The sequence below is a fragment of the Camelus ferus genome, chromosome 19 (genome assembly GCF_009834535.1).
Source record: "Camelus ferus isolate YT-003-E chromosome 19, BCGSAC_Cfer_1.0, whole genome shotgun sequence".
Classification (NCBI taxonomy): Eukaryota; Metazoa; Chordata; class Mammalia; order Artiodactyla; family Camelidae; genus Camelus; species Camelus ferus.
In genome coordinates, this window is record NC_045714.1 from 25,180,358 (window position 1) to 25,190,142 (window position 9,785).

The following is a 9,785-nucleotide window of genomic DNA, read 5'->3' on the forward strand; positions in this document are numbered from 1 at the left end:
TTTCTTATTGTAACAGTTATATTCATTGTAGAGAATTTAGAAAATAAGGATAAACACAGTAAATAAGTTAAAAATGGCCTGTAATGTCACCTGGAGATACAGTTGTAAGTTTTGAAATTGAGAATTATAAGTCCTCTCACGTTGTTTATTTTCAAGATCATTTTGGTTATTGAGACCCTCAAGTTCCTATATGAATTGTGGTAGCAGCTAGTCAGTATCTGCAAAGAAGCCCGCTGAGATTTTGATGGAGACCAGGTTGAATATATGGATCACTCTGGGGAGCACTGCCATTCCAAGAGCACTGTCTTCTGATCCAGGAACCTACTTGGTGTGTCTCTCCAGGTATTTAAGTCTTCTTTATTTTTTTTCAACAATGCTTTGAGTTTACAGAGTATTATTTTACTCTTTTTTTTTTTTTTTTGCCTTTATACTGAGGAAAAGTGTGCAAGGTACCAAGATCAGAAGTTACTTGTATTTGAGCCCCACCACTTGCTGCCACCATGGTCACTGTGCTTTTGCTTATCCCTCTGTACAATCTTGCACAAAATAGGAACTCAGTAACTCTCTCTTCAATGAATGGTTATATGATTGTTAGATTGACGCTTGAGAGCCCTTGCAATGATTTCTTTTTTCCAGCCTTTCCCCACTTCTTCTTAACTATGCCCTTCCTCTTCCTTTCCTCCAGCCTGGGTTTCAGCCTGCCTGTGGCATTGATTTTTCCTGTCTGTAGTCTCTTCCTTTCGCTGGTTCACAATAATGTTACATGTGGGCTGTGGAAACTTGCTAGATGTCAAGAAAGAGCAAATCCATTGCATGCTACTATTTTTAGTGTGTTCTTGTTTTATTGATTGAAATTAAATCAAGCTGACCCCCTAAGCCCTCCAGTGAGCTTTTTTCGCCTTCCTACAGCTGATACTGCTCTGGTTGCTGCATGTGCCCTTCCCCCTGCCTCGGTTTTGGAGTTGAGTAAGTCACCATCAGTGGAGCCCTCTCTTTAAAACATGGAGAGAACATTTGCTCCTTCTCTCTGGTTGGGGACTTGGATGAGATGAGGTACCAGATAAAGAATGGAGCCCCACCTCATTCTGACCCCCGCTCTTTCCATTCCTTTCTCCAGGGGAAAAGAGTACAATTCAACAGTATAAAGACTGATTGTGAGCTAATGAGATAGACAAAGCAACTGAACACTTATTAAATATCCTTTCATGCCAGAAACAAATTATTATGCACAGAAAAAGCACATAAAGCATGGTAGTACCTTGGTTACAAACGTGGGTCTAAGTTTTTGTCCTGCCCTGCAGTGACCAGTTCTGTGAGATGGAGAACTGGCAGGTCAGCTTAGCCTCTCCAGGACTTGTTTTCTGTCCTGCAGAGACGGGGATCGCTAGGAGTCCCCCCCGTAGAGGTGCTGTGGTGTGTAAATGACGCACGTGAGCAGCCTGAGCACAGCTGCTCGTTCCTTGTAAGCGCAGGATAGCATAGCTTTTGCGGTGATGGCTTTATGACCGCCCCGTGTAGTCTCTCAGTGCTCCAAAGGGATGCCTTGTGGTTTGGAGATGAGATTCTCAATTCTATAAATACCCAAGGATTGTGTTATTGGGCCCTTCTGATTTGAAACTATTCTTTAGAAAGTACATATTGTAGATTGTTTTTCAAGCATGCAAGTTTTTTTCTTTTATTATTTATAGTTCTACCCTCTCATCTCTTGGTGTGATTTTTCACGGAATCAAGGAAAGAGTCCTAAGCCACCTGCCTCTTCACACTTCTCCGTGGTTGTTTTCTTCCCTGACAAGAAGAAGGTTTTGCACGGGAAATTTTCTTCCCCTTTTCTTGGAGTCTCTGTGTCTGTCTGTCCATCTCTCACCTGTCCAACTGTCCATTTATCTACCCACTCATTCTTCTGACTTGTTCCAAAAAGCATTTCAGGCAGCTTACAGAATAACATACTAAATAAGCAGGTGAGAAAATGGGGCCAAGTTCAGACAGTGAGGCTAGGAGGCGAGCCTCTGTGAGGGTTGAAGGCGTGAGACACACGTCTCTGCCCCGTGAGTTACAAGATCGACAGCAACAGTGTGCCTGAGGCTCCCAGCAGACTCAGGGAAACAGGGTTTGTGGGAGATGCTCACTGGCTGTGAAGTAAATAAGTGGCTTGGGAGAAGCCCAGCCTTTCCAGCTACTAAGGCTTAGGAGAATATTTTGGGGGTCTTCAAATCAGAGTATTTCATCTTTTCCTTTGTCAGAGTTCTACATATAGTTGGTTACATTCTAAACCTGGAAATTTCTCCCAAACTTCTTCCCACGTGAGTCCCATGGCTCGGGAATGGGGTGGTTCTGCTCATTGACGGGGGTTGGCGAGAAACAAAAAATGACAGCCTCAAAGGTGCCTGGGACTTGTCAGTTATGTTTTTTCAGTGCTGTAGATTTCAGAAAATGCTTTCACTGTTTCTCTCCATCTGAGGCGGCAGCGTGCTCTCTTACCAGCATCAGGAGCTCAGGGCCACGGGATGGTGCGGGCTGACTGCACTGCCGTCAAGACAGCTGAGCTGGTCACTGCAGGCGTGGTGCTTTTACGTAATACGTTTCATGTTCTTTAATAGAAAGTTTCAACCGGGACTTAATTAACTGAAGTTGATTAACATTTAATAAATATGATGCTTTTTTGAAAAGACAGTTATAGGCAGAATATAAGCGGTGAAGAATTTAAAAATTGTTTCATTACTGAAATTTCAGTAGGGAAGTTTATCTTATTTGTGCCTCTCTTTTAAAGTAACAAACAAGGCAGAAAAGTCAGAAGATGATTTCTGTTCTTCCTCTCGGCTTACAGGTGCCCTCACTTCCAGTGGCATCAATCCAGACACCAGCACTGACACTGGCCGCGCTCAGAACTGCCTCAGCCCTGAAGACACAACTGACAAATAGAAGGGGGCTACGCCCTGCTAGAGCATCTGCTCTCACTTTGTGGGTCCTTATGTAACTGCGCGGTGTTATTCAGGATCGCCTGTTCTACACTGTGTGACGCTGCTGCGGTGTCTCCTAGTTATTTGTTTCTGTAAGTACTCGTGTATTATTCTCCAATGTGTGGTACTACACACCTAAAAATGCTTTTTTTCAGATGAAAAATAATATGTATTTAATATAGTAAGTCTGAAAAAAGGGGCAAACGAGGGTATCCTGGTCCCACTACTCAGAGATAATAATTAACACTTTAACATCTATTTTCTGTTCTTTTCCTCAGTGGGTATCACCTCTGTCATGAAACACATATGTGGAGACCTCCATTTTCCATTCGGCTTGTTTCATGTTTTTCTACAATATTCAATCTCCCCTGGCATGATTTTTAATGAGCACTATAGCATTCTGCCTTGTGGAGGCATCGTTCATTTTACTTTGGACTTAAATAAACTTCTAAATTCCATGTATACTTAACTGAAATACTGAAGAGAGAACTGAGGTGGTACAGAGGAATGAGGTGGTACAGAGAAATTAAGTGGTACAGAAGAGTGGTATTGAGTGAAAAATGAAAGGCCCCAACTTCCCCTCCTATTTCCTGAGAGTAAAAGCTTTTGACAATGTGGTGTATGTATTTCATGACCTTTATGCCTATGACATATGTATATATACACATATATGAGAAATCTATGCATATGTGTGTGTATATATGCTTTATTGAAAAATTAGACCATACTGTATGTTTTTCTGCAACTCGCTTTATTCACTCAGGGGTATATCATAGACTTCCTTCCTCCAGACTCACCCGGTCCTTTCAGATAGAGTGGAGAGGTCTCCTGATGTGCGGGTGTGGTCTCTTGTGCAAGGACACCTTTGGTTGGAGAGTGCTGTGGACAAGGCCCTAGACCACGGCGAAACGCCGGCTCCCTCAGAGCCCGCAGCTCACAGAGATTTACCGCATCGTCTTGATGGTGGACACTTAGGTTTTTTCCATTTTCCACTGTCAGAAAGGATGTTTGACTGACATTGTACTTGTATAGACATTTCTGTGATCTTGTATGAGTATTCCTTTAGTTAAGGCTTCTGGAAATTTAGTCCCTGGATGTGACATTTACATTCATCACAGGTTCCTTTCAAGTGACTCTAGAAATTCCTTCTCCAGTGCAGAATGAAAAGATGTAGAATTATTTATGTAACCAATTCTCTATCACTGGATATGATTTCATTTCAGTGTTTCTTCCCACCATTGTAAACAGTGCTGTGTAAATGCCCTGAGTGGTACATCTTTTTGGACTGATTTTTTTTTTTTTTCTAAAGGAAACAATTCATAGAAGTGGAGTTGAGTCAGTGTGTATGTACGCTTTTCAGAGTTAACATGTCCATTGACATCCTCCAAAATGATTACTCACAGTTTGTTCTCCCACAGAGATACACTAGCTAGTATGTCTTTTAAAAATATTTGCCAATACAATGAGCAAAAGTGCTTTTTCACTGTTTAAGTTTACATTTGATGATCAGTGAGGTATTAAGCATTTTTCACTCATTACCCATTTGAATTTTTTAAAGTGAATAATCCCTTTTGTCCTTTGCAGATATTTAAGTGAGAGAGCAACTTGTTGCTTTGTGACAGCTCTTTGTATGTTAAGAACATTAGCTCCTTATCTTCATCAACATGTATCACATGGCTTTTTCTTGACATTGCTTGCCTTTCATTTTGTTCAGGGGGTTGTTTATTTTTGTTGTGGCCCAAAATATTCTTAAGATAGTAAATCTTTTCCTTATGGGTTTTATCTTTGGTATTATTCTTAGAAATACTTTTTATAATGGAATAAATCTCTTCTGTAGGATTTTTTAGTCTCTAAGATGGAGATGATAGTAGTACTTGTTATAGTGAGGGTAAGTTGAGTTAATATGAGCAAAGAGTTGTGTTTGCTGTCATTAGTACTTTTTAATATTTACATCACTGTCTATAATTTATCTTGTGGTCATTATAACAAGAATAGAATTCTTTCCAGGCAATTCTCTGATTGTCCCAGGATAGTTATTGAATATATACTTTACTCTTTGATTTGAAATCCCACCTGTACAAAATACTTATGTACACTAGTCTCTTTTTGAGCTCATAGTTCCTTTCTGTCAATCTTCCTTTCTTACTCCAGCACCATATCTTACATATTGTAAAAATTTATTTAATATCTAACAGTGTGATTCTTTTTTATTCTTTTCTTCCATCCCAAATTTTCTTGGTGAGTATTATGACTTTATTATTCCTGAAGAATTCTAAAATATTTTGTTCAAGTTAAAAAAAATCAGATTGGAGTTTTCATGGGAGCTTTTAGAAGTTTTGAGTTAGTTTTAGGAGAACTTACATCTTTACAAAACTGTTTTCCTCCGTGCAATATGTTGATGTCTCTATATTTACACCACTTTACCCCTCAGTACAGTCCTGTAGTTTCTCCATTTAGAACATGGGCATTATTTTTGAGTTTATTCCAGATTATTGTTTATGTTTTTGTTAATTTTCTAAGTGAGAATTTTTTGCTATTATATTTTTTAACTGCTTAAACCTGACATCTAGAAAGGTAGATTCGGTTTGTAAATACTCACTTTGTAAATTGTCATTTAAAATTGTAAGTATTAAGTACTTGTTCCACAGTCCTTTCTTTTCTGTTTTTTAAAAATTTGTTTCCAAGATTATCAAAATGGTCATAGCTAAGAAGTATAGGTGGGGAGACAGATGGAGAGAGGTAGTGTGGCTCATGTACAAACTGTGAGCAGTTTCATGGCTGCCTTTAGGCTGGAGAAGCCGCAGAAGAGCCCAGGTTAGACCAGGGGTGGCTTTGTATGCACTTAAAAGCCAGATATCCTGCCTGTATGGTGAAGCCTGGTGGGCACGGCAGGTAGATGATCAAGGTCCGATCAAGGTCATTGCACAGAGTGCTGTGTCTGTGAGAACTGGAGGCTATCGCCATGAGAAATACTTGATGCCAGGAGCACAACAGGGGAGCAAGGAGCCTGTATGTTAAGGGTTTTCCAGTCCTGGGAGTGGGAAGAGCAGACTCTGCAGTCAGAGCTGAGTTTGAATCCATCCTCTCCTGTTTACTGGTCCTCTAACTTTTGTCAAGTTATACACCATCTTTGAACTCCTGTTTTCTTGTCTCTCAAAATAGGAGAATTACGACCTGCTGAGTGTTTGATCAGGGTAAATGATTTGTGTCTATAAAATGCCACATACAGTGACAAGCTCAGTGAGAAATGCGCTGTCCCCTCTTCTACAATTCAGTGCTCGACAAGACATCAGGGGAAAGTCAGTTCCTAATTTGTATGTGATGAAAGTAGGAACAATATTAATGTCTTATCTTTCTCTAGCCGTATTCTTACTCCTTTGCTTCATTTACCTCTTTCCTCCTTTCCTTTCCCCTTTCACCTCCTGCACCAAAAGATCTTGAGACTTTCTCAGAACACTAGATTCAAATTACTATAAAGTTCGGCTCATCCCCATGAAATGACAGTGACATTAAAAAAAAATCTGTACACATCCCAGACTTGATTGATTGTATTTCATTCTAACACACACACACACACACACACACACACACACAGAGTTAGGCTACCTCCCACTTGCTTAGGGAGAAGGACCACCTTTTCTGAGTTTGTTTTCATTCATTGAGCGTGAGAGCAAAGTCTCTTAAGCAGGCTTTCACCTGGCTTCATGCATAGTTTTTACTGGATTTCTGCTTTGTGGCCATAGAAATATTCTCCTATTAGAAAAGAGGAAGTGGAGACATAGACATTCTGCTGAGATATTGGTGTCATCATATTTGAGTTGGAATTGTCTTAAGACAGCATAGAGTCGTAACTTTTTATAGGTGAGAATACATGATGGTGTAATTTGGACTGGAACCTGGGTCTTCTGTTTTTGTGTCCATGTGGATGAAGAGGTAACTGGGTGGAGGATGGCAGGGTCCCTTCTTGATTGAGTTCCAGGGTCTTGCTAGTTTTCATTGCTGACCTGCCTTTAGTTTATGTCCATGTGGCCTCTCGTGGGAATGTCACTCTGTTCTGATAGATGGAGTTTCTAATCATCAAAAAGCTCTGACCCACTCACATTTCCCAGTTTTTCTGCTGACCTGATGACACTTCATGTAAATGAGACCTAAGAAAACTACTGGATATAAAATCCTTATTGTTATCATTTACCCTCGAGTTCCATAGTTATGGGGTGCTGTCTGAGGTTAGAGCTGAACAAAGACAGGGTGATAGGCTGTGCTGCTGGACCCTCCTCAGTCGAATGGGATTTCCACCTTAGTGTTTAGAATCAGGCAGACCTGAGTTCAAACCCTGCCTTTAGTAGTTACTAGCTTTATGACCTTGGGGAAGTAACTTTACATTTTTGGGTCCCATTTTCTTTATCTGTAAATAAGTTCAGTATTTATTTTAGGGTTTTTGTTTTAGAATTGAATGAGCTAATTCCCTCATTTATTCCTAAAATACTGATCACATGGTTCTATGCTGGTGCCTTGGTAGTTGATTACTAAGGGACTCGGCAGTGAGAATGGGGGTGGGGGACCCCTGGATCATACAGCTTATATTCCAGGATATGCTTCTAAAAGACTGGATGTGCAGTGGATTTTTAGTAAATGTCCATTCCTTTCCTAATCCCCATTGATTGTGTATATATATTTATACTAATATATGAACAATTTTTTATTGCAATTTAAACGTTTTTGTGGTATTTAAAATATGTAGCTATAACCAAAATACGTGAAATAAAATGATTTGACTTTTATTTTCCTTTCAATAAGCAAAACAAAATAAAATAGAAGAGATAACAAAAGTTTTGAAGGAGTAGAAATAATTTTATTTCCTTGGAATCAAGTCCCTATATAAGGTTTTTTGGTTGTGTTGTTAAACGGCATATAAAATTGATAAGTTGTGACTTCAGTGTTGATAGTTATGTAAGTAGTTTCTTTTTGTGGTTGTTTTTGATGAATTATTTGCACTAGATCATAAATGATGTGCATGCTACATATTGGAAACGAGGAAACAGTCGAGACATACTACCTCCGATGCAGTCATCTTGTTACCGAGTCCAAACTCACTCTGCTCACCACATAACAGGCCAGTAAATTGGGAGATTAGGTGTTGGGTCAAGGAATAGTGACTTTATTTGAAAAGCTGGCAGACCCAGAAGATGGCAGACTGATGTACTGAAGAACCCTCTTCCCCAAGTCAGAATTCAGTCTCCTTTTATACTAAAAAGTGGAGGAGGTGTGGATGGTTATTGCAAACTTCTTGCTCTAGGAATTGTTTGTTCTTGGAATTCTTTGTTCTTGCAGCTGTCCATGTGGGTCAGGTCATGGTGCCCCTGTAAAAACTCCAACAAAACAAAAAGGTTATTCTCTATTTTGCAACTTGCCATCTCTATGTAAGTGCAGAAGAACTAACATCCTTAAAGATCAGAGCCAGGCTAAAGTCAACTTTCTTTTACAAAAGGCGCAGAGCTAGCAAGTCAGCCTAGAAAACAGGGCACAGGGTTAAAGCCAAAGGAACAGATCTAACATGGATTCAAATTTGTTCTTTTCTATTACAATTTCTTTTTCCACCTCGTAAATAATTTCAGTAAGAAACATGAGCAGTTTTGTATTTTTGCATCTTAATAATCGATGTGGGCCGACTACATTTTTGTGAGCAGGGATGCTGTGCCGGCCTTGGGGTCTTAGCAAACTCTTGTTGGAGGTGGTCGACCCTGCAACATGTCTGATGCCCCATGAGTGTTGATGAGGGCCCCCCCCCAGCCTGGGGCTCTCTTCAGGCACCAGCATATGGGCATTGACCTCTGGAGACCTCTTTTTCAGCTGCAGGAAATTTTCTCAGGTACTGTGATTGAAAAATCACTCCAGCTGGGGATAATTAGGGGAAAAAAGGAAAAGGAAAAGGGTTTGGAGTAAAGTAGAAAAGAAGGGAAGAAAATCAAGGAGCCTGAGTGCTTGGCAGCGGGGTCTCGGGAGAGATGGGAGCAGAGGTGGGGAGTTGCCCAGCTCCAGAACCAGCTCCTGCACTTGTCCCCGAGCCCAAGCCACACAGCTTTTAATTGACCTCGGCCACTCTCCTGGCTGGATGTCACCCTGGGCAGAACCTTGAGAAACAAAGGTGAGGGTTGGGTAGCACTCACCTAGGGGGTCACAGAGGACTTCGGTTAAGTCCACAGTGCCTTTTCTGGTCATGTGTCTTCACTTGTCCTTTATCTGAGGATCTGAGGAGCAGGAGCAAGGAACTCAGGGAGAGATCCAGGAAGACATCCTACTGTGTTAAGAGAGGACAGACACAGTGACATGGGGAGTGAGGACACTTGCAGCAAAGTAAAATAACTTCACAACTATTGCATCATAGCTGCAGGTGTGAGAGAGCCTAAGCCTGTCTCAGAGTGAGGGGACAAGCGAAAAGGAATGGTAAAATTTCCACGGACAATTGAAATTTTGTAAAATAGCCTGCTACTGTTGGTTGTATCACTTGAATGAATGCAGGCGTATTTCTGTGGGCATTTATAGGTTCACTCAATCCCAGCAGCCCCTCTTGCCCCCATCGGGGATGGGCTTTCTCAAGCACAGTGCCCCTCCTGCTTGGGTGGACCACGCTGCAGGTCCTCGCCTGGGACCTGGCTGCTGCATGGCACTGAGTCCCCGAGGCACGGCCTGTGAGACACGACAGGAACATCTCTGCTCTTGACTGAGGGCCTACTTTTCCCCCTACAGTGTAAGAATGCTGGTGACTGAATTAGAAGCATCCATCCAAGCCATCCGTGTCCTCGCCATCCAGAAGCAGAGCCTGAAGCT

The 9,785-nt window shown here is 41.2% G+C and overlaps 1 long non-coding RNA gene across 1 annotated transcript; it reads left to right on the plus strand.

Annotated features, from left to right (window-relative positions):
* The first annotated feature begins 222 nt into the window (after positions 1-222).
* On the plus strand, positions 223-9,353 carry LOC116657933. Its single transcript, XR_004313112.1, has 3 exons — positions 223-342; positions 2,825-3,049; positions 9,203-9,353. It is a non-coding gene; the product is annotated as an uncharacterized LOC116657933 (long non-coding RNA).
* The last annotated feature ends 432 nt before the right edge of the window (positions 9,354-9,785 follow it).